General features: G+C 42.1%; 1 protein-coding gene across 1 annotated transcript in view; it reads left to right on the top strand.

The window, feature by feature from the left end:
- Nucleotides 1–2,339: 2,339 nt before the first annotated feature.
- Nucleotides 2,340–24,815, top strand: part of ARHGAP40 (Rho GTPase activating protein 40) — a 113,607-nt gene continuing 91,131 nt past the window's right edge. Inside the window, exon 1 of the mRNA XM_036748254.1 lies at nt 2,340–2,435. The gene's annotated coding sequence lies outside the window, so the exon portion shown is untranslated. The remainder of the gene's footprint in view (nt 2,436–24,815) is intronic.

Here is a 24,815-nt window from a genome sequence, read left to right as displayed (position 1 = left end):
CTTGCATACTCTGCATGGGCTGTTCTAAGCTGCCTCAGTTGAACCTCTTCCTCCATCTGTCCCTCCCTCTGTGGTAGTTCCCTTTAAAAGTCCAAATTTTCAGGTATAGTTCAGGTGTGTGAGTTAGTTGTAACAGTGGTACAGAACAAAAGTAACAGGTGGAGCCATGAAGACTGACTCAAGACAAGGAAATTCAGGGGATACAAGGGATAAGAGGTTAGCCTTTCAGGAGAGCCTGGGCATACTCACTATATGTTTCCATCAAAACTTTGGCTCTAAAGTAGATCCATCAAACTTTTACCAAAGGCTTTTTCCATCTAAATATTGAGCAACAGAGCGGTCTCCTGCTGATTGATTGCTATATTTATTTGTTTCTTGGAAGTATGGAGGGGAGGCCTGGAAACCTGGAGATTATTTTGGACTCTTCTTTTTCTTTCATATTCTATATCCAATCAGTTGTCTAGTGCCATCACTTCCTCCCCTTCTGTCTCTAAAATTCATTGCTTTTTATTCCCACTGCTAACTCCCTAATACAGCCTCTCATTACCATCCATCTGAACTATTACAATAGCCTCCTAATAGGTTTTCCTGCCTCTCCAATCCAATCCATCCTTCACACAGCTACCAGTATAAATTTTCTATGCAATGATCTGATCATAAGATCATGGATAGATCTGGAAGGAACCTCAGAGGTCATCTAGTCCAACCACTTCATTTTACATTTGAGGAGACTGAGGCTGAGGGAGGTTAAGTGACTTGCCCAAGGTCATACTGGTAGTCTCAGAGGTGAGAACTCAGGTTCTTTCACTTCCTGTCCAGTTCTTCTCAATGTACCATGCTTACCTCCCTTGAGGCTCCTGACTCCTTTATGCTAAGAAATCTCCCTGTTGCCTATTGATTGGTGTTCAAAGAGCTTTTGTATATGAGAACTTCTGTGTTAGAGGCAGAATTTGAACTCAGGTCACCCTAACTCTAAGCTAGTCTTCTATTTGCAATGTCAAACTGCCTCTCAGTAACTTACTTTTTTTTTAAGTTTACAAAATGCTTTCCATACTTTATCTCCCATTTTACAGATGAGGAAACTGAAGTGTTAAGTAAAGTGACCAAGGTCATACAATTAATGGCAAAGCCTGGGAATAAAACCAGACTGTGAACTTCATGAGAGCAAGGAATCTTTTTTGTCTCCTGGACCCCCAACCCCTTAAAGCACTGGACTCTGCGCACAATAAGTTCTATTTAAACTATTCCTTTTAAGGTTTTGTTAACATTGTTTGCATCTTTTAAGTCTCCTAATATATTCCTCTCTCACCCTCTCCCACAAAGCTATCACTTGTAATAAAAAATAGCAATAAGAAAAAAGATTCAGCAACAGAGTCAGCAAAGGAGGGAGATACATTCCTTTATGTTTAATGTCCTACTCCTGGTGAGTGCCTTTCTTGGCAAAGATGCTGAAGTAGTTTGCCATTTTCTTCTCCAAGTCATTGTACAGATAAGGAAACTGAGGCAAACAAGGTTAAGTGACTTTCGAAAGGGTCGCATAGCTAGTAAGTGTCGGAGGCCAGATTTAAAACTCGGAAGATGAGTCTTCCTGATTCCAGGCCTAGTGCTCTATCCACTGCGCCGCCTAGTCGCCCAACGTACTTTTCTGTTTCCCATTTGGAGCCTACCTTGGGCATAATTCCACAGAATTCAGTATCTGTTGCTTTGTTGTTTTTTCCCCTTATGCTGTTGTAGTCATCATTCATAGCGTTTTCCTAGTTCTGTTTTTATCACTTGGCATCTGTTCCCACCCCGCCTCCCCGTGGTCTTCATATCCGTTGCTCCTTATGGAACACTCAAATACTACATGCTGTTTTAGCCAGTTCTAATCATTGGGCGACTGTTTCCAGTTCTCTGTTAACACAAGTGTTGCTATGAATATTTTGATGCACATAGCATCTTCTATCTTTGACCTCATTGGGGAATATTGCTCAGCTCTGGGTCAAAGGGTATGAGCATTTAAGTATCTTCTTTTTTTTAAAGGAAAATTCCAAAACACAATAGATTTTAGCTAATAATCTGTTGAATCGGGGGACATCGAACTGAGAGAGAGGCCCGCGGCTGGCCAGTGAGCAGAGAGCAGCTCATGGATTTGCTGATCCCAGGGATCTTTAGAGCTGTCCATCTTGGCTCGGGTCCAAGCAGCGCCTCCCCCGGCCCGCGGACCGCCCCGCCCTTCTGCTCCACGCCCCCGCTCCTAGCTCCAGCTTCATTGGGGAGACCGATTCCAGACCCCAGAGCCCAGCTCCTTAGGAACCTGCCGCTCTGTTTCTGCAGCTGGGCTCTGCTCTCTAGTTTCATCGCCCGTTTCGCGGGTAACGAGTGGAACCAGGACCAGAATTGCCCCAATCCCTACCCAGTCGTGCCTAGTCCATCCCTGTTTTAGCGCAGAGCAGGTAGGGCGCGTGGAAGGGTGTGTGGGCTCCGAGCTGACGGGGGAGTTATGGGAGGCATTACAGGAATTTCTGTGGGGAGGAGAAGGTCCGGTTCGGGGGCATCAGTGGCTCTTGGAGAAGGCGAGGGATCTAGGGGTTCTGGCAGGAGGGGAATTGGAGAACTCGATGAGAGGAAGGGACCTTTGGGGGCTCTGATGGGGTAGTAGTTGAGGGGTCTAGGGATTCTAGGGGAGAGTGGGCACTGAAAATAGTAACGATATCATTGGGGTCTCTAATGAGGGAGGGCAAAGGGCACTAATTGGAAAGGGGGTCCTGGCCAACTTGGGAGGCTCTATTGAGGGAGGGGGTCAAGGAGTACTCTGCCCGAGAGGGAAGCTTAGTTAAGTGGGGGGAAGTGTAGCTGCGGGCGGGGTGCCTTTGGCGACCTAAAAGGTAAGAGAAGGAAAAAAGCCCAATGAGCAGTCCTAAGGGAGAGGGCGAGAGGGGCGGAGTCCGTTGCCAGGGCACTTCGGCTTCTTCAGGCCAAGCGAGGTGAGGGCCGGCCCGGGCCTGCCGGGGATATTTAAAGGTACAAATGTTTAACTTCTTATTTTAACCTTCAAAGAGCGATTGTTGCAAACCTCTGGTTCTCTTTGCTCCGACGACTGTTTGCACATCTGTGGGGAGCCAAGCAGAGATGGGCAGAGAAGTCTCTGGTGGAGCCAAGGTGGGCAAGTTGCCCCGGGCTGGAGATCCCCTTTCCAGCCCGGAGTGGTTCTCAGAGAGGGTGTGTCTCTGTGAAGGCAGCACCCTGCTCCGAGCTTCCGGGGCTCTGTCTGGCCTTCGGCTGGCGCTCCCTGTGACCCTCGACTCGCCCAGATCAGACCTGGAGCTAATTATATTATTCACTGAGACGCTTGACTTAACTTTGAATATTTTTCTCTTTTGCTTAACCAGATTGTATCCGATAAATTGCTTTCCAGGCAGGGTTTTGAATTTACAACGTTAGTGTTAATTGTCACAATGCATTACCTTTGGTAAACTGGATACCTGAAAAGTGCAGGAGTTGGGTTTTCTGTTCTGGGTGTGAGGAACTGAGTGTGTTTGGAAGAGAAGGAGGTGTCTCTTTTCCCGCCCACTCATTTATGATACCCCTTTCACTCTGTCTCTTAGTCTCACTCTTATCTAATTTTTCATCCTCTTTACCTTTCTCTTTTTTTCTTTTACTCTTTCTTTCCATTCTCTCTTCTTCTTTTTAAATTCTTTTCCCTACTCTTAGACTTCCTCTTCCTCTCCCATAACATTTATTACAAACAGTAACTATTTCAGCAAAAACTAATAAATAATATTATACTTACAAACACAAATTCTAAACTAGTTTGATACATGTAAAACAATACTAGCATAGTATTTGCTCTGTGTTCATTTCAGGTCTCTTATGTCTATCATATTTTTCTTCTTACAGTCATAGATGTCATTCTGATCCTACTTTCTCTATTTGGCATCACTTTGAGTAAATCTTTGCATGTTTCTTTGTTTTCTTATTTGTTACTAGGTGCACAATAATCTGTTAAAAATGTCTCAGTGTTGTTGAGGTTCAGGAATGCTATGCAGTCTGAGCACAAGCTTTGGCAGGTACCATCAAGCTGGAAAAGCTTCAAGTAAGGGCTGGACTGAGGACGTTGTGTCCCTTTTCGAATGACCAGCCTAGCTAATTGCAGAGGAAGGCTCTTCACCAGAAAGGGGGACAGCCTGAGGCCATTTTCTTTACCCTACTTAGAGCTCTTGAAACTGCTTTTTCGGGCCGTGGTGTCAAACTCAGAAAGAAATGGGAGCCGCTGAGGGCTGCATAAGAAGAATACATATTAACATTATCTGTGTTTTATTGTATTTTTATTTTGTTCATTATTTTTGTCCCTCATATACCTTTTTGTTTTTCATATTTAAATGTTTCCCTTGGTTTCTGGTTTCATTTAATGTTATTTCTGCAGAATGTGGTATTTGCTACCTCTGTTCTAAGTCATCTGCTTCTCTAGGAGTACTTGAAGCTAGGTGACAGACACAGTGAGTGCATACAGTGATGGAAATCTGGAAGATCTTGGAGAGATATGTGACCCAGGGGAAGTCACTTTAATTTCTTGCAGCCTCACTTTTCCCATCTGTATAATGAGGACGGGCAGCTAGGCGGCAAAGTGAATAGAGTACCAGCCCTGGACTCAGGATAGAGCTGAGTTCAAAATCTGGTCTCAGACACTTAGCTGTATGACCTTGGCCAAGTCACTTAACCCTGTTTGCTTCAGCTTCCTCATCTGTAAAATGAGCTGGAGAAGGAAACCGCTTTAGTATCTTTGCACAGAAAACCCCAAGGGGGTTACCAAGAGTCAGACGTAACTGAAATGACTGAACCACAACGAAATAAAGATCATAATTATTATGAGGATCAAATGAGGTAACTCATGTAAAATGCTTTCCAAACTTACTATTATGTCATGGATCCTGGAAATATTATAGATTATAACAAATACACCATATTGAAATACCCCAATTTGTTCAACAATTGCTCCATTTTTGGTTTCAATATAGGTGACTTCCAGCTTTTTTCCTATTACAAAAAAGGCACCATGACTATTTTTAATACAAATACACTTCCTCCCCCCCCAACCTTTTTGAGAATATATTTAGGATATAGTACTAGAAGTGGGGTCATTGGGTCAACTTCTATATATCTGTATCTATATCTGTATCTGTATATATCATATATATAAAACATTGCCAAATTGCTCTGCAAAAATGTTGTGTCATTCATAACTCTACCAATAAATAACAGCTAGAATTTATATAGCCCTTGAAGGTTTGCAAAATACAAATATGATTACAAATATATAATCACTCTGGAAGGTGGGTGTTATTATTAGCCCTATTCTATAGATGAGTAAGCTGAGGCACAGAAAGGTTAAATGACTTGTCCAGGGTCAAACAGTTAGCAAGCCTCTGAAGCTATATTTGAACTCAGCATTTCCTGAGGTCAAGTCCAACAGAATACAAGCTATCTAACACCTTGCTACTCACCAATAGGTCTTAACAGTGTACATTTTCTCCCGTAGTCCAACTATCAGTGAATTTTATCTTTCTTTCATGATCTCTAGTTTAATGTAATCGATACCTCAAAATTGTTTTGATATGCATTTGTCTTGGGAGCTTAAAACAATTTTTCAAGTGATCATTAACCACTGATTGCCTCCTTACCCAATTAAATGTGGATATCCTTTGACTTTCAGAGTCTCGCATGTAGCAGGTTTTTATATAAATGTTGCTTGACTTGAATTGGACTATACATTGGGAAACATGTATTCCTCTTATAAATTTATATCAGTTTTAGGGACTTCTATTCATTGCAGTAATTCTTCTGAAGCCGAGCACTTTTTCATTTGCTTCTTTGATGTGGTGTAGAGGAAAGAACACTGGATTTGGGGTCAGAGGACCTTGCTTTTACCTTTCTTTTTTCGGAGGCAATCAGGGTTAAGTGACTTGCTCAGGGTCACACAGCTAGTTAGTGTCTGAGGACCTCACTTTTAAATTCATGTCTTTGACTTTCTATCTGTGTGACCGTGAGCAGGTAACTTCATTACTCCTGGGCCTTAGTTCTCTCATCTATGGAATGAGGGGATTGTACTAGATGTCCCCTAAGGTTCCTTCCAGCCCCAAATCAATGTTCTTAAAATGTGTAATCTTTAAAAAAAAAAAACCTCCTCACAAAATTGTCCTTTTCTCCTAGATGACTGGTTCTTTCCTTATCCGGTCACATGGAGGGTTTCTTCTGTGGATTCTCACCTGTGGGACGGTTATTGAACCCTGACCTTTCTGAAAATAAATGAATGATGAGTTCAGTTTGAGAGCTATCAGCCTAGGTAGCCAGGCTTTACTTACGGCATCAACTCAGCAGATTTGACCTTTGTTGTTTTTCAGTCATATCCAGTTCTTTGTGACCCTTTTTGGGGTTTTCTTGGCAAAGATACTGCTGTGGTTTGCTATTTCCTTCTGCTCATTTTACAGATGAGGAAACCAAAGCAAACAGGGTTGAGTGACTTGTCCATGGTCACATAGCTAGTAAGTGTCTTTGGCTGGATTGGAACTCAGGAAGATGAGTCTTCTTGACTGCAGGCCATGCACCCTATCCACTACACTACCTACCTGCCCATATTTGGGCTTAGTTCTCTTGAAAATAACTCTCCACTGTTTGGGCCATCAGTCTCTGATTTGGGATCCTAAATCTCTCTCTTCTAGTTCATTGGTGTCCATTAGCCTCAGGATACATCTGAGCATTTGTGGGCTATGGTGAGGTCTTGAAAATAGTAGCCCCATTTTTGATTGTCTACCTAAGCTTTTATTGTCCTGATTTTATAGTAATAGCTGGCATTTATATAACACCTGAAGGTTTACAAAGAGCTTTGCGTGTATTATCTCATTTGGCCCTGGGAGGTGGCTGCTGTTATCATCCCCATTTTACAGATGAGGAAACTGAGGCAGACAGGTTTAGTGACTTGCCTGGGGTAAGTAAGTGAGGCAAGATGTAAATTCGGATCTTCCTGCTGGACTCTGGGGAGCAGGATTTTCTAGCCTTAGAAATTTTGATCATTAAAATTGATGTTTATTTAGCACTTCAGAGTTTGTAAAGTACTTTACAAACATTTCAATGGATTCTGGCAACAGCCCTCTGAGGTGGGTATTTTAGATGTTATCTCCATTTTACAGTTGAGGAGACTGAGGCTCAGAAAGGTTTGGTCACTAGACCATGGTCAGTCGGCTAAATGGTAAAGTAAAGGGAGCGCTGGATGTGGAATCAAAGAATTGGAGTTCAAATTCCAGCTCTGCCAATTATGATGGATGACCTTAGGTGGGTTAACAAAGATGTGCTGGCAAATGTTTAACAACAGGCTCTTCAGAAAAATGCATACACGATATACTTTTAATCTGCATTATTCACATTTTCTCTACCACTGCCTGGACGATCAACAAAATAACATACCCGCTCTGATACATAACTTTTGCCAATTTCTGAGGTGTAGATGCTCACACTGAAAATTTAACATTCAGCTCTCTGATGCAAGCTGACTCCAGTAGATCCCTGAGTTAGATATGGTTCTTTCAGCTTTAATTGTAAACGTAAGTGCCAAAGGTGAGAAATTAATGCATTTATGTAAAGCATATATATTTAAAAGGTGGGTACATGCCACACCTCTCCATTTTTTTTCACTTACCTGCTAAGACAAGTAGGTGAAAGGAAGGGTGTGACTGACCCATTGCCTAGAGAGGTCCATTAGTGCAATGGGGCAAGTGGAAGGTCTGATTGTGGTGGTACACCTGTCAAACCATAAGGCAAGAATAAAGAGGATTTGGGAAGGACATAGTACAGAAGGGAAGAAGCTTTCTTGATCTAAATTTTCAGTAGGCAGACAGACTGTAAAAGTGGGGCTTCGGTGTTTTGATCAGGAGCCACTAGAAAAGTTGGCACAAGAATTCTGCCTGTTTCACCTTTACATCAGTTCTGCCTGAAAGTCACGTTGGAGGTTCCTGACAAATAGTTCAGGTTACAGCTTTGGACTGTGGGTCCAAGGGGAGGGCAGAGGGATGAATTGAGAAGGGGTGGTTAAGATGAAGAGATCTTGGATTGTTTTGCTGGGAGAGAGTTGTAAAAGGAGAGGATCATAAGAAAGCGTGGAGAGGATTCATGCCCAGGTACATACAGGTTGGTTGACTCTGTAGGATTTGGAATCAGAGGCCTTAAATGTAAATCTTAGATCTGTGACATAAATAAAGGTGGGGAATCTCTGTGATCTCAGGCTTCCTTAACCTCTCTGGGCTTTTGTTTCCTCCTCTGTTTTTAGTAAAATGAGGGCTTTAGGCTAGCTGACCTCTGAGGCCCCTTCCCACTCAGTGAATTTGCTAGCACGAATTTGGGAAGAGGGAGGGAGGGAGAAAGAGAGAGAGAAGGAAAAGAAGAGAGATAGAAAGAAAAAGGGGGAGAGAGAAATTTGGCTCCCCTGCATGTCTTTCTACAATTCTGATTATTGAGAATTGATGGACATGTTCTTTTGAGGCTCTTTAGGGCAGTTAGGTGTTGCAGAGTGCCCAGCCTGGAGTTAGGAGGACCTGAGTTCAAATCTAGCCTCAGACACTTAACTCTTACTAGCTGTGTGACCCTGGGCAAGTCACTTAACCACAACTGCCTTACCAAAAAAAATTTATAGTTTAATAGTGATTTGTCAGTCAGGGAAGAGGTTCTAATGAGAAGTTTTGGAGCAGATGCTAAGATTTCTTACATGATGTGGGACTGTGGCCAAGAAATGAGGGAAGAAGAAAACTGAGACCTATATTCATTGAGAGTACAACAAACTTGGTTACCATGACTTGTCTACTCTTACTCAGAACCAAAGGATTCAAATTCATCCTTTCCAGTTTTAGGGAGTCTTAGTGAAAAAAAAATAAAGCCCTTTTTTGATCACACGACAGATTCAGGTCTCTCAGCCACAAGTGCACAACCACACAACACAAACTATTTTTGACCAGTAAAAATGAAGTTAACAGGACATTACAACCAGAATGTCAACATCGGTCTGCTAAAGATGCATAGTGGTTGAGAACTATGTTTACCTGTCTAATAGCAGCATACTTTGTAGTCACAGTATGGACATAGCTTGTTTTATGCAAAAAGTATGTTCCTGAAAAGCTGTGTGTGCAAATCAGCTTGGGGGGCAAATTGACCCTGTTTTCAACATTCTATGTAAATCGGCAATGCTCTTTTAAAATGATAAATCACATTGTGGTTCAGGGGAATGGGTACTAAATTTGGAGTCAGAGAATCTGGGTTTGAATCTAAGGTCTGTCACTTGTCTAGCTCAGATGTAGGTCAAATACTTACTAGCAGGGCAACCTCAGGAAAGTCACTTAACCTCTGTTTGCCTCATTTTCCTCTTCTATACCATGGAGATAATAAAGCACCTGCTATTGCTGTGAGGCTCTAATGGGATAATAATTGTAAAGTGCTTAGTACAGTGCTAGGCTTATAATAAGCACTATGTAAATGTTATTACCACCTGTATGACTTTAGGCAATTTACTTTAATCTCTCTGTGGTCTCAGTTTCTTTCCCATTAAATGGTCAAGGTAGCCTAGATATCCCTGAAGTTCTTGCCCTCTGTTTTATTCTATATCATTTGCATATTTAGTTGTCTCCCCCTGTGTTAGGGCATTGACTGTGTTAGGACTGCTAGGTGGTGCAGTGGATAGAGTGCCAGGCCTGAAGTCAGGAAGACTCATCTTACTGAGCTCGAATCTGTCCTTAGTCGCTTGTTAACTGACCTTGGGCAAGTCACTTCACCCTGTTTGCCTCAGTTTCCTCATCTGTAAAATAAGCTGGAGAAGGAAACGGCAAACCACTCCAGCATCTTTGCCAAGAAAACCCCAAATGGGGTTAGAAAGAGTCAGACACAACTGAAACAACTCAGTAAAAATTGGATTGTGGACTCCTTGAGAGTAGGCCTTTTTTTTGGCCTTTTTTCATATCCCCAGCACTCAGCACAGTGTCTGACACATATTAGTCATTTAATAAATGCTTGTTGGTCATTGATTAAATCTATCTGATTGATTAAATCTATTCTGTCAATAATTGCACATAACTAATCTTTTAAGTTTGCATTTTCACATTAAAAAAGTGTTCCAAAAGTTTTAGTGCATTTCTAAATTATAAAAACTTTTCCCCCCCATAACTTAAAACTGCATCAAGATGTATGGGACACCCAATATTTTTGAAGTGTGGCCTACTTCTACCATATTGTACTTTATATCTCATGGGGTTATTGGGAAAGAAAACATTTTGCAAACCTTAGTATCATAGTTCTAGAAGGGACCTTGGAGATCGTTTAGTCTAGTCTCCTCAATTTAGAAATGAGGAACTGAGACCCCAAGAAGCTGTGCCTTGCCCAGGGCCACACAACTAGTGGGAGTCTGAAGTGGGATTGTCATTGTTATCATACTTCTGTCCTCCAATAGGAATTGTCGTTTAAACGGCTACTTTGTGGGTTGGGAGACAGAGAGGTCAAACCTATTTTCCTTATTTAGTTGCCAAGAGTTGTCTGAAGGACATCAGCTTATAGGATCATAAGATTTCAGAGCTGGAAGGGACTTTAGAGACGAATGCTTTCATTTTACAAATGGAGAAACTGAGGTATAGAGGAGAGGAAGTGATTTGCCCAAGGTCACACAGCCAGCAAGTGGTACAAGAGGCATCTTAACTCAGGTTTTATGACAGGGATCTTCACAGCTCCTTTCACTATATGTGCTGGTGTTAACATTGGTCCCCCACCTCTAAGACTGTCAGCTCTTTGAGAAAAGGAGCCTTGTCTTGCACATTTTCTCCCTTCTCATCACTTTCTATCACACATGCGCGCACACACACACACTCTCACAAAACTTTCTCATCTCCTTTCTATCACTTAGCAAGGAACTTTTGTTGTTCAGTCTTTTTCAGTCATATCTGACTCTTCGTGACCCCTTTGGGGGTTTTCTTGGCAAAGATATCCGAGCGGTTTGCCATTTCCTTCTCCAGTTCATTTTACCCATGAGAAAATTGAGGCAAACGTGGTTAAGTGATTTGCCCAGGGTCATACAGATACCAAAGAGCTAAGCTGGTAATATATACATAAACAGTCCTTTACAACATCTACATAGGATTATAGTGTTGCAAGATGCCTTCACATGCCCTCATAATTGGTGGCGGGGGGGGGGGGGGGGGAAGGGGTAGGCAAAGGCACAGACTAGTGTCTCTATCTTAGAGAAAAGGAAAGAGGGGCTTGGATACAATGGAGTGGGGTCATACAATTTAGAGCTGGAGGGGACTCCAAACCCAGCGTTCTTTCTACTACATGATAGTGCAGCTGGCACACATATGTAACCTTGGCTTGCAGCTCTTCCAGAAGACAGTGCTGGGCTCACCCCTTCTTGCTCCTGTTGCAGATTGCTGTCTAGTTGTATGCTAGTTGTTAAGCTCTGTACCCTCAGAGAGCCTTGTGGATTCTGTAGCTTTTTGGGGGACGGGGATAATGGCCTTCATCTCTCTGTTCTGCTTCTTATTTTTTGTGGGGAAGTTGATCTCATCAAGGTCTCCAGGCAGTGCAGCATATGGTAGTAAGGGCTGAGCTGTTGGCTCAGCAGCAGCTGCTGGGCAGCCAGTGGCATGAGGGCATATCCTTTGGAGGCTGCCTGAAGGATGTTCCAAGTTGTTTTCTCCAGCCAAGGTAAAGCTGGGACAATACTGGAGGACAAAACCCCCAAGGCTTAAAGGCGGGGAAAGGAAATGCTCAATGGACTTGCCTATGCAGGAAACCAGCTGCCCTCCATCCTCCCCCTCCCAAGCCTCCCACTTGGCAGATGATAGGAGTTACAGCTGCACGGCCTACACGTGTGGGAATCTCTGCTATGTAGTCAAGTGAGTTCTAAGGATGGGATGGTTCCATTCCCAGGCACAGTTGATTCTTCGTGAAGAAAGAAAGCAGAGACACCACATGTCTTTTCACGCTAAAGCTCTCGCTCCATTCTGCTCTCTGCTGGGGCCACTGTCCTCTCTGACAGGGTACTTCCCAGTCTTATTTAGCAGTGGTTCTGTCTGGTACTTTCAGCAGGTTCTGTCCTTTATCCACTAGGAGGAGGGTTTTATATGGCAGCCAAGTCTGTTCCATGTTCTATGCATCATATCATAGATTTAGAACTGAAAGAAACTCTAGAGATTCCAGAATCCTATCTCCTCAATCAATCAACATTTATTAAGCTTCTACTACGTGCCAGGAACTGTGCTAAACATTGACATCCCAATGCTGCACATTGGAACTGCTAAACATTGACGATGCAAAAAGAGGCACCAGGGTCTCTGTTCTGAACGATTCAGATCTAACCTTTTTAAAATCTAATCTTTTAAAAATGTATTTTGAACATTCATTTCTTTTATTTTGAGTTCCAAATTCTCTTCCTCCCTACAGCCCCTCCCCCCCCACTTTGAGAAGGCAAGTAATATGATAAAATGTGAAATCACATAAAATGTATTTCCATATCCACCAAGTTGCAGAAAAAAATAAGAACAAAGACAAAAAGCAAGAAAAATAAACCAAAAAAGTGTGCTTCAATCTGTGCTCAGAATCCCTTGATTGTTTCTCTGGAGGTAGATGGCAGTTTTCATCACGGGTCCTTTGGCTTCATAATCTCATCTTCCTTCTTTTTCTGGATGCGGAAACTGAGCCCCAGAGGGGGGATATGATTTTCCCAAAGCTATTAAGTAGCAGAGTTGGGGTGAGGGAATTTGGGGTGATTATATATGTAGCCTAACAGAAAGTTGGGAAGCGGTGTGCTGTGATGGAAAGAGCAGTGGCTTTGGCCCAAAGGGTGCCTGGGTCTCAGGGCAAAGTGAGTGAGCAGCTGGGTGAGGGGAAGAGCCTGGGTCTTCTGATCGGATGTTGTGCTCTTCACAGGCACCATGACTTGCCCATGGTAACAGGATAGTGAGTCCCAAGGACAAGATTTCAATCCAGACCAAGATGAGCATATTTTCCCACTGTACCACATCATCTCTGGTGTCCTATGTTCATTTGGACAGCTTGCAAAAAAATCGCCCACCATGAGCTGCATTCCATACAAAGCTGAAACAATGTGCAGCATCTGGATGGCCTCTGACCAATTTTCCTGACTGGTTTTAAAAGTGTTTTGTATTCAGAAATTTTTTGGCTCCTCTTCAGCTTTGCTCATTGGATAGAAAAGGGTCAAGGCTGGAGATATTCTAATGTTAACTTACTGTAGATCCTGTGTCCTGAGACATCCTTTTAAAACAATGAGTTTGTTCATAGTTATTTCTGTAGCTTATCTTTTGTACTGAAGGCCTCAAAACACTTGCTTTTGGATAGAAGAGCTCAGGAGAATATTAACTTCTCGAGGACTGAGATCCTTCTCTTTCCTCCCCCTCAGGGTGCCTGATTTCTTGCTTCCTAGAATAGCTCCTTGTGAAGAACAGAATTTGCTTTCTGCATTGTTGACTTTCTGCATGCTTGTTGGTAGGTTTATAATCTTTGCTAAATCTGGGCCAGTTTAGGAAAATAAAATAAAACATGAAGGTAATGTTTAAAATGGAATGAATTGTTGATGCTAAGCCTCATAAGCTCCTTAGTCACTAACTCACTCATGAATGACTGTTCCTGCTGATACTGTACTGAATTCTTCCCACCACATGCATAAATTTCAGTCTATCCACACATCATCAAGTACCATTTGGATCTTGCCAACTTGGACTGGAAAACTTCCTTTGTCTTTTATTTCATGGATGCCAGGTCAGTGCTTGGTACATTTCTCTTGCCATGTGACCAATTCACCTTTCCAATCCTTCATATGAGTCTTTGAAGATGTCTTCTGAGTTGCTGTCTTGTAGAGGCTGTTGTAGTGGTGAGAAGAGATTAGACTTCTGCTTGGCACTAGCAAGCAGATGTAGGATCAATAGGTAAGTTACAGAAAGACAGATTTCAGTGGAATATAAGGAAAAACTTATTAATGAATGAAAAAAATTTAATAAGCACTTACTATATGCCAAGTACTGAGCTAATGGCAGATGCAAACAGAAGAGCAAAACTGTCCTTGCTCTCAAGGGGCTCACATTATAATAGGGAGAGACAACACACATAGGAGAGTTTAGCTGCAAGTTAGATGAGAAACAACCTATGGACTTTAAGGTGCAGTAGCAAAGTGGATGGTAATTATATTTCCTTGGTGACGCTTCTGTTGAGGTCAGATCTGGGAGAGTGGTTCGGGTGTGAAAGAATTCACTTAGACTTCTCTTTTAGCCATTGGGAGCTTTATTAAAGTGAAAGCACATGGACCTTTACATTAGCAATGTGGCTGAGTAAAAAGTAAAGGTATTTAGGGGAGGATTTAGGTTTATATGGAGGTGTTCAGGATGATGATGTAGCTTTAGAGTTTTATGGTGGTTAAAGATTAAGGACAGGATGGGGGGGACAAGGGAAATTTTATGACACAGGATGAGGGAGACAAGGAATTTTATGGTACAGCATAGGGAGAGGGGGGACACAGGTTAAGGATTAAGGACAGGACAGGGGGGGGACACAGGTCAAAGATTAAGGACAAGGGGAACCCAGGATAAGGAAGACAAAGGCAATTCTCTTGGTACAAGTTAAGGAAAAGTTTTATGGTATTTTAAGATAAGGGAAAAGAACTCTAGGATGCTCTTAAGTTACAGAATGAGCTATAGAATGAGCCCGGCCTCAGGAGGGAACTCACAAAGTACTGGATAAGCAACCCTCAATAGTCTTCTTAATCCCTAGGGTCCTGTTTCTCACATCACATCCATTGATAAAATCATTTTTGTTTCTGATGTTGAACCATCTGGAAATGCCAAGGATTTTAGTGTCAAGAACTTTCTCTTCCAGATCTCCAGTAGTTAGCATTTCTGTGGCAGGCGCTGTAGCTACTGCAGAAGCAGTTGCTAGTCCCAGTTCTACAAGGTTTGCTTTCCTAATTGATGACTGTGGGGGCTGAGCTGGAAGGTGAGCTGGGCAGGGGCGTGTGATGCTATTCTTCAGCAGAAATCCTGAATTACTAGTACCAGGGCCCGAGGGGAGGGAATGGTCAAGGTGGTGGTAGTGGTGGTTTCACCTACCTGGCATATTCATGGCACTTCCTACTTTATTTAGCATCAGGGCCCCTTGCTGCTATAGCTGGGCTAGTTTGTCTGCCTATGCAGTGGCAGTTGGTGGTGGTGGTGCTGGGTCCCTTTTCCCACAGTGCCATTTGTTCCCCCAAGATGATATTTGCAGGGCTGGTGGTCTGTAGAACACTATTTATTCCTGGGGTTCTCAGGCTCACCTATCCTTCTGTGGCACTTGGTCATTAGTTGGTGTTGATAGTGACCAGAACGGCCCCTTCTCCATAAAGATTTCTTTTCTTAATGATCGCTTTGGGGGATGGGCTACAGATAGGCTAGTGGTCTGGGATATGTTGCTATCCCTGAGACTCTTGGGCTTACCTGCCTCTCAGTGGTAATTGGTGTTGGGTGCCTGAAAGTAGAATTGGCTGCTTCTGAAGGCTGTGAGCTTCCTGTTACTTGAGGAGGTTAGATGACCAATATGGACATGTTGTCAAGGAGATTTTGTCAAGTAGTTTGCCAGTCAGTAAACATTTATTGTCTGTTATATCCCAGGCATTGTTCCAAGTGCTGGGAATCCTAATGTAAAAAAGAAAGGCAGTCTGCTCTCAAAGAATTTACGGTCTAATGAGGGAAGGCTACTAAGGAAGCTGAAAAGGTGGGAGCGGGGGATAGGGAGAGGAAAGGTATCAGCCCTAGGGCATGATGGAGTAGTTCCCAGGTCTCTGCTGTGTGGGAAATTAAGCGGTGGCTGCCCTGGGGTCTTCCTTAAATGGAGGCTTCGGGAGGAGACTCTTCTGCCCTCCTGTCAGAGGGACTGGGGGGTCAAATGAGGTACCTGAAAAATATTTGCATTGAAATGACTATTGCTACTACCACCACCTATAGTAGCTGTCACCTGTATGTCAGCATACATTTTTACATAATTTTTACAGAACATTTTTCTTCAAATCAACCCTGTGAAGTAGTTAATGCAAATATCATCCTTCCCATTTTACAGTTTAGGAAAGAAGATCTTAGTAGCAATGCAACTTGCATGAGGTCAAATAGCCACTAGGCAGTGCATCCAAAATCCCTATCTCTGGACTCCAAAGTTAAGATTTTGGCCCACTACACTTCTCTCAGAAAAAAGGACGGGATTTTCCAGGGGAGAAGAGGTAGTGTTTTTTTTCCCCTGACATTTGTGGACTGTGACTTTACTTTAGCTTTCTACAGTGAAAGATGACTGCCAGTGTGATATATTTCTTGGGATCAAGAGCTGGAAGGGAGCTTAGACACCATTTGGTCCAATCCCCTCATTTTACAGGGAACACTGAGGTGCAGAGAGGTTGAGGGGCTTTGTTGAAGGTTGTAACAGCTAGTGATTTTGCTGGTACTAATTGTGTAAAGGCTAGAGACATGCTTTAAATAGAGTCATTTGTAGTTATTTTGGGAACTTAACTTTTAGATGAAAATCTGGGATCCAAACTGAGATCTTCTAATTCATTGCTCTCCCTGCTACTCAGCAGCTAGACAGTATGCTTCATCTAATGTCTGCCATGGGAGAAAATCATTAAAATGTTTTTTGTTCTAAGAAAGTAGGCTAAAGCATCCGTCCCTCTGGCCCATTCATCCTGCTATTAGGCATAAACACTGAGAAGGTCACAAAGCAGAAAGGTCCTATATATACAAAAAATATTTCTAGTATCACTTTTTGTAGGTGAAAAAACTTGACCCGAAGTAGATACTTATCAATTAGGGAGTGGATAATCAAATTGTGGTACATGAATGTAGTGGGATGTTAGTAAGAAAAGATACATATGAAGAATACAGAGAAGCAGGTAAAGATGGATGAATTGGTACAAAGTGAAGAAAGCAGAACCAGGAAGACAACAACAATATAAATGGAAAAAGCAACAACCACAAAATGTTATACACGATACTGTAATAATAATGACCAGTCTTGGACCTGAAAAAGAAAGGAGGAAATGTACTTCTCTTTTGTATAAGTTAATCAGTAAGCATTTATTAAGTGCCTACTATGGCCAGGCACTATGCTAAGCACTGTGGATACAGAGGGAGCTTACAATCTAGAAAGGGAAACAACATGCAAACAAATATATACAAAACAAGCTATATAGAGGATAAATAAGAGAAAATTAACAGAGGTGGAAGACTACGGATGCAGTTCACGGCCTATACTGTCAGACTCTGGTGATGTGTAGATTAGTTTGCCGAAGTGTTTTTTCCCCATCCTCTTTCCTTCCTTCCTTCCTTCTCTCCCTCTCTCCCTCCCTCCCTCCTTCCTTCCTTCCTTCCTTTCTTTTTATTATTATTTGTTATAAAGGATGACTCAGGAAGGAGGGGGAAGAAATATATCTGAAATAGAGGTGATATAATATTAATAGCTAGGATTTATATCGAGGTTTACAATGTGCTTTACCTATGTTATCTTATTTGATCCTCACAATAGTTTAGGGAGATAGGTGCCATTACTATTCCTTTTTTTAATACAGATCCCAAACTGAGGCTGAGAGAAGTTAAATGACTTGCTCAGGGTCACTGTTAATAGGTGTCTGAGTTAGGATTTGACCTCTGGTCTTCCTGTCTCTTAAGTCCAACACTTATCTGCCATACTACCCGGATAATGATTTTTTTAAAAAGGAAAGAACATTCATAAATTGTACTCCTACTTAAGCTCAAGAACTGTTGAAGGGAATTTGCTGGAGCCAATGAAAATGATTGTGCATTTTATTAGTATATTTTGAATTTCACATCAGGAAGCAGCTTAGCCAATACTCTACGTTTAAGCCTAAGGAAGAATTGCTTACTTAAACAACTGGCCTTGGGAGTAGGAGGCAATGAGGGAAATGGGATAATTTGGAACCATTATTTGGCTCTGAGACATTGATATCTATATTTATATTTATATTTACCTATATCTGCATTTGAATGTGATATCTTTGGTGTCCTGGAAACTCAGTGTAAAGGATACAAGGAGTTGTCAATATGTTATTCTCCCACCCCACCCCCCTCCATATGAGCTCTTTGGATCTTCAGGTATAATATACTTTTTTTGGTACTGAACTGCTATTTCATTTATGCTGGCGTAGAAGAGAAACCACTAGTACTCTATACATTTGTCAAGAGTCTGTCAGAAAGATTTATTAATTAAATCCTAAGCATTTCTCCTTAAAGAAGACAGTCCAAAGAAATAGAGATCCATCTTAACTTTTGAAAATTTCTCTGGTCCAAATTACTTAAAATTTTACAGAATTCAAGATCAAAGACAAAATTCCATAGCCAAGATTAAGAAAGAGTAGAAAGTTTAAGTAATAGCTTTTGATCTTTGATTTTTGTCAAACAGAATGAGAGCAACAATTTTTTGGTGCACCCTGGAGAATCATTTGCCTAAAACCACTCCATACTTCTTTAAAGATTCTCCTTTCAACCTAGTCAAAGGTAAACCCGAGATACTTCTATTATATTAATCAAAAGACATTCTTGCCCTTAGTTTGATAATTGTTGTTTCTGTTCAGTCCTGTCCTACTCTTCGTGACCCCATTTGGGGTTTTCTTGGCAAAGATACTGGACTGCTTTGCCATGTCTTCCTCCAGCTCATTTTATAGAGGAGGAACTGAGGCAAACAGGGTTAAGTGACTGGCTCAGGGTCACACAGCTAGTAAGTTCTGAGGCCAGACTTGAACTCAGGTTTTCCTGACTCCAGGCCCAGCTCTCTATCCACTGAACCATCTAACTGCCCCAGTTTGATAGGAACCCTAATCAATTTCAGAGATGATTCCTTCTTTAACTGATCAGGCCTCTTCCTTGTTAGGCATTCAATAAGAATGATATAAAAAGATTTTAGTGCAGGCCATGGATTGTTAAAAAAAGACTAATAAGGTTTTTCAGTCAGATTATACCAAGTAGTTCAGACTAAAGTACTGTCCTAATATTTTTTCTTAATATGTAGCCTAAAGAGAGAGGATAGGGGTAGGGCTTAGTATGTTTCCATAATGGGTGAGGAACTCCCTCTACCTGTGTAATATACAATCTTAGAGAGCTGCCTAGTGGTGTCAAGAGATATGGTGATTCCCCGGAGTCACGCCACGAGTATTCATGAGAGTCAAGACTTGAATCCAGGTCTTCTCAACTGAGGCAAACTCTATCTACTGCACTATGATGCTTCTCGTGGTAGTTTGATAATATAGTGGGCACTGAATGATCTCTGAATGAAAGAACATGGAACCCTGTTGCCCAAACTGCTTAATTATGTTAATAATTTGAGCAGATTTACCATCTGCAAATGTAGATACTTGAAATTTTATTCCATATGTGTACATACAATATGTATATGTACATGAAGGCGTTTGTTGGTCAATGTTTAACAGCTGGCTCCCCCCGCCCCCGCCCACCCATGTTCCCACTATAAGCTTTTAAATTTAATCTGTTATTAACATCACTTAAGTCTAGACTATCAACAGAATAATAAACCAAGTCCTGTTTTATAGTGTTTGCCAATTTTCAAGGTGTAATTGCTCATGCTGAAAATTTAACAATCAGCTGCCAGTTTGAGCTGGCTCCAGCACTCTTGTAATACAGATATACACATGCACATTCTTTCTCCTTGGAAGGCAGTAGTGGAAGTAATGAAAAAAATTTGGAGTGAGAGGACCTGAGTTTATATCCTGACTTTGCCTTTTATTACCTGTGTGACCTTAGGCAAATCATTTCACCTCTTTTGGACTCAGTTTCCTCATCTGTAAGGTGAGAGACTCGGAGTAGATGATCTCTCAGGTCCCTTCCATCTCTACATCCTATGAACCTAATATTTTTCAAAGTCTGTTGTTGTTTTTTCAAGTTGACCAAGAAACCATGTCATAATAACATTCTGTTGTAAAAATAGATACCGAAGTGGAAACTTCCTTCCATTGTCATGGCTCTTCCTCTGCTTAATCTTCAGAAGTTGCTTAATTACTGTACTTAACTTGACCAGACTTTAACCGCAGCATCTTATTGCTGTGAAGGCTGAAGTCCTTCTCTAGTGTCTCCGATAGAGTTCTCCTTTGATGGCTCATCCTGGCATGGAGAATACTCTGGGTTCTGGAAGGCTACATCTACACAGATAAGACTCTGATTGGACCTTTCAAGTTGGAAAGGCTTCAAGTACAAGTCTAGTGATACATGTCTGTCATCCAAGGAAATGACTCTAGGATGATGATGTTTTTGACCAAGGCAACTCTGGAAGACCATCTACCTAGTCACAGAAGGGGCTGTGATCCCATCATTAACAGATGGGAGTACCCACACCTACAAAGTCACAGATCCCCAAGTTGTTTGAACAAAGAAAACAAAATCCACTTGAGATCTCTAACCACTGACCAGTATGGATTGCAGCTTGTAATGGACTCAGGCTGATACAAAATGCTATGGGAAATACCGAAAATGTCACCCTCCCTTCAGAAAGCTCACAGTCTGGTTGAGGGTGACAAGACTACCTACCACATGTGAAACAACTGGAAGTAATATGAGATGGTGTCAGGTTGTAGCCAAATTTTGGTAGGCAGCATGGAATAATGCAAAGAGCGCTGAACTTGGAATCTGTAAAATCAGTGTTCAGCTCCTGGCTTCTCCACTTGCTAGCTGTGTCACCCTGCGCTTGGCCCTTTCCTTTTTAGGCTTTGGGTTCCTCATTTGAAAAGGGGTCTTTCCCAATATTCCACCCTCCAATCAAACTAGAATATTTCCTTTCCCTCACATGTAAGCTGCATTCTAATACTTCTTGGACTTTGCTGACATCTGGAATGAGCGCCCTTCCCTTCTTTACTTGACAAATTTCTATTCATCCTTTGTTGTTTTTGTTGTTTGTCTTCCATTCCTGAAGAGGACCATGACATCAGGAAGATGAGGCCATGACTTGCCAATGAATTGATTTAAGTGAGGGTGGGTCATGCCCAAACTCAAATGCCACCTTCTCCAGTAAGCCTCTTTGGCCCCCAGGGTTAGTAATGCTCTCTTTGTAGTCTCTTTGTACCTCTCTAATGGATTTATTGAGTATCTGGTGGTGAAGTAGATAGAGTATTGGGCCTGGAGTCAGGAAGACTCATCTTCCTGAGTCCAAATCTGGCCCCAGACACTTGCTATTTGTGTGACCCTGGGCAGAACTGTGCATGCCTCAGTTTCCTCATCTGTAAAATGAGCTGGAGGAAGACATGGCAAACCACTCTAGCACCTTTGCCAAGAAAACCCCAAATGAGGTTATGAAGAGTTAGACGCACTGAAAACTTAACAACAGCGACATTGGATATACTAGTAAGCTGTGTTTGTGTCTCATCTCACTGTTAGTCTGTAAGCTCCACATGAGGGCAGAGACATATCATGTTTATCTAAAAATCTTGTACCTCGCATGGGGCTCTGCATATGATGGGTGATTAATACATATCTGTTGTTGTTATTGCTAAGAAGTGCCAGGAAAGGGGAGCTTGGGGAAGTCAGGCCGGAGCCACCAATGGTGAGACATGGAAATAGGGAGAAAGACTCGGCTGTGTTCGGGCAATTCTGTGCAAGAACAGCAGGATTTAATGAACAGGTTTAAGGGAGTAATGGTTAGGCCCTACATCCTGCTGGGTCCTTTGGTTTCCTATTTTCTACCAGTGGCCAGAGTTTGTGTAGTAATAAATAGTGTTGCCTGGGCAACACATTTCATATTTGTGTCTGTATTCTTTCCCTGATGAATCTCTCCTCTGCCCTCCAGGGTCCTCTCCACAGTTCCCAAATACTGTGGTTTAAAGGGGGAAATGGTTTTTCTTTTAGTTTTTTCAATTGTCAACTGACTCAGGAGCCTCATTCATGACTTAAAGCAAATGAAGAGGTAAGAATGGTGCTGAGCGAAAGGGTGCTTATCCACACCTTTCTAGCCTTTCCTAAGCTTTAGAAAAGTAATGATAGTTACAGAAACACAATAGCTTGTGTTTCTGTAACCGTAAAAAGTGTGGTGTGCCGAGCACTTTAGATATGTTATCTCATTCCATCCTCACTACCACCCCACGAAATAAATAAGTGCCTTTATCATCCCCATTTTATAGAAGAGGAAAATGAGACAAGGGCGTCCAGTAGAGAGCACACTGGCTCCAGTCAGAAGACCTGGGTTCAAATCTGAATTCTGATGCTTACAGCCTGTGCTATGTTAGCCAGTTTGCTTAACTTTCCTGGGCCTCAATTTCTGCGTATGTAAAATGAGAGCGGTTGAACTAGATGGTCCACAGAGGTCCCTTCCTACTCTCAATGTGTGTTCCTATGAAGTGATTTGTCCAGGCTAACATTAATAGTGAATATCAGAGGCTGAATTTTAAACCAGGTTTTCTGACTCCAAGTCTAGTGCTCTTAGGTGTGTGGGTGTAGGATATTGGGATTTATTTAAGATCTGGATTCAAGACCTAGCTCTCCCACTGATCCACTGTGACTTTGGGCTTTGTACTAAAATTAAGATCACTTAATTTGATCTAAAAGTAAGAGGTCATATTTATATAATGCTTTAAGGCTTGCAAAGTGCTTTGTAAGTGAATTGCTCATCACTACACACAGTCGGTAAGTATCTGAGGCAAGATTTGAACTCAGGTCTTTCCAACTCCAGCACCTTATTCACTGTAGCACATCACTGCCTCTAACTTTTGTTTTTTTTTTTTATGTAAAATGAGGTGTTTAGGTTAGGTAATCTCTAGTACCCTTTCCAGAATGAATAATTTATGAATCAGTGAACACGCACAAATCTGAATCTGCCCCTGTCCACAGCATCACCCACAGAATGCCCTCTACCCCATTTTAGTGGCAAAATACCTATTCAAAAGGGTGGAAATGATTCCAGGAAGTATTTCCTAGTGGCTGTTGTAGTAAGGACTCTGGCAGGGAGAGAGGAAGGAAGACCTTGGGGTGCTGGAGAAGTGCCAGTCAATCCTCCCCTGGATTGAGTTCTGCCTGAAGCAGACCATGCAAATCTGCAGCTTCCAAGAGGTCAACCAGGATGTGTGTCTGTCAGTCTGCCAGGGGATGTTTTTGGTTCATTTGCTAGAGACCCACTTCCTGTTTCTGGCTGTTCTTTGATGCTGATTTGAGGAGGGTGCAGGTGAATCCTGTGTTTCATTCTGGACTCCAGAAGAGGAGGAAATGGTCTGTCTCTTAATGAGCAACTTCCCTTGCCATCCCTTGGTAAGGAACCAAAGAGGACAGGAGGCTGCCTTTATCAGGTCATGTGCTGCCTATAGGTAAATTTGAGAAGGGAGAAGACCCTTTCTGCTGGAGAAATCAGAGAGGGTTTGTGGTGAAGGTGTAGGAAGACAAAGATTTCTGCAGGCACAAGCGAAGAAGGAATGAATACATTCCAGGCATGGGTCTTCTGATAGTGAGCGTGTCTATACTGCAGGGAGAGAGGGGTAGTGTGGCCCAGTGGAGTGTTGAGCTTGGGAATCAGGGTCCTCGGGTTTCAATCTCAGGTCTGGTCCTTGTTAGCTGTGGGGCACTGGGTAAGTGACTTAACCCCTGTGAGCTTCAGCTCCTCATCTGCAGTATAGGGATAATAACAACACTTGCCTCCCAGAGTTGAGGAGGAATGAGATGAGGAAACTCAGTCCAAGAGAGATTAAGTGACTTGCTCAGGACGGGCCAACAATTCAAGTGGACTCTCTGGTGATGTTTCCTATCACTGGGAAGTTTTTGAGCAGAGGCTAAATGATCTTCCCAGGGTGAGGTGTTTGATTAGATAATCTCCAAAATCCAGTCTATTAAAGACAGAAACAAAGGCCCAAATATAACAAAAATGAGAATAAAATGAGAAAGTATTTGTGAAATGCTTTGCAAACCTTGAAGTGTTGTATAAAATAATAGCTATTATTATTATTGTTAATTAACCCAGGACATTGGATTCCCAAGTCCATCACTAATTTTTAAAAATAAGATTGATTTTTTTCCAAATAAAAATATTTTCTCTCCCTCTTACATCTCATCACTCTATAGGAGAGAAAAAGGAAATAAAGAAAAAACAAAACCATTATAAGAAATATGCATAGCAAAACAAATTCCCATACCAGACATGTCCAAAAATATGCATGTCTCCCCCTGTACCCTGGAGTCCATGGCTTCTATTTCAGGAGGTTGGGAGAATGTTCAGCATTATGTCCACTCCAACTCACCTCCTCACCTCCTCCCTTTGTGGGCCCAGAGGTGAAAGCTCATAGCAGACCAGGATGGCAAGAACTCTGGAAACCAGAGTAATTCAGCAAACATTGACTACGTTTCTACTTTGTCTAGCGCATTATGATTGACATTGGGGTGGGGGTGGAGGGAGAGGGGACAGGGAAAGAGGAACACAGAGATAAGACTTGGTCCCTGCCCTCAGGGAATTTATGATCTACTAGGGGAATATGGCACATGCAGAAATCTAATAATAAGTGGCATATGTTAAGTACATCAGGGAGATACAAAATACTTTTTGAGGTCTAAAGAGGGAAAGAAATGGGGCATATGAAGTTCAGTTGAAGGAATTGGGGTTGCTTAAAGCTGAGAAGAAAAGACAAGGTGGAGCGGGAAAGAGGGAAGAGAGATGGTAATTATCTTCAGACATCAAAACTCACTGGGTTATGAAGAACTTTTTAGAGATCATCTAATATGGAAAGCTGACATAGAAGAGGAAGGGGATTTATTCTCTGTGATTGAAAAGGGCAAAACAAGGAACAATGG

This window comes from Trichosurus vulpecula, chromosome 3 (assembly GCF_011100635.1).
Source record: "Trichosurus vulpecula isolate mTriVul1 chromosome 3, mTriVul1.pri, whole genome shotgun sequence".
In the NCBI taxonomy this organism is placed as follows: domain Eukaryota; kingdom Metazoa; phylum Chordata; class Mammalia; order Diprotodontia; family Phalangeridae; genus Trichosurus; species Trichosurus vulpecula.
The sequence above is the reverse complement of the archived record's forward strand: the minus strand, read 5'-3'. Positions and strand labels throughout refer to the sequence as shown.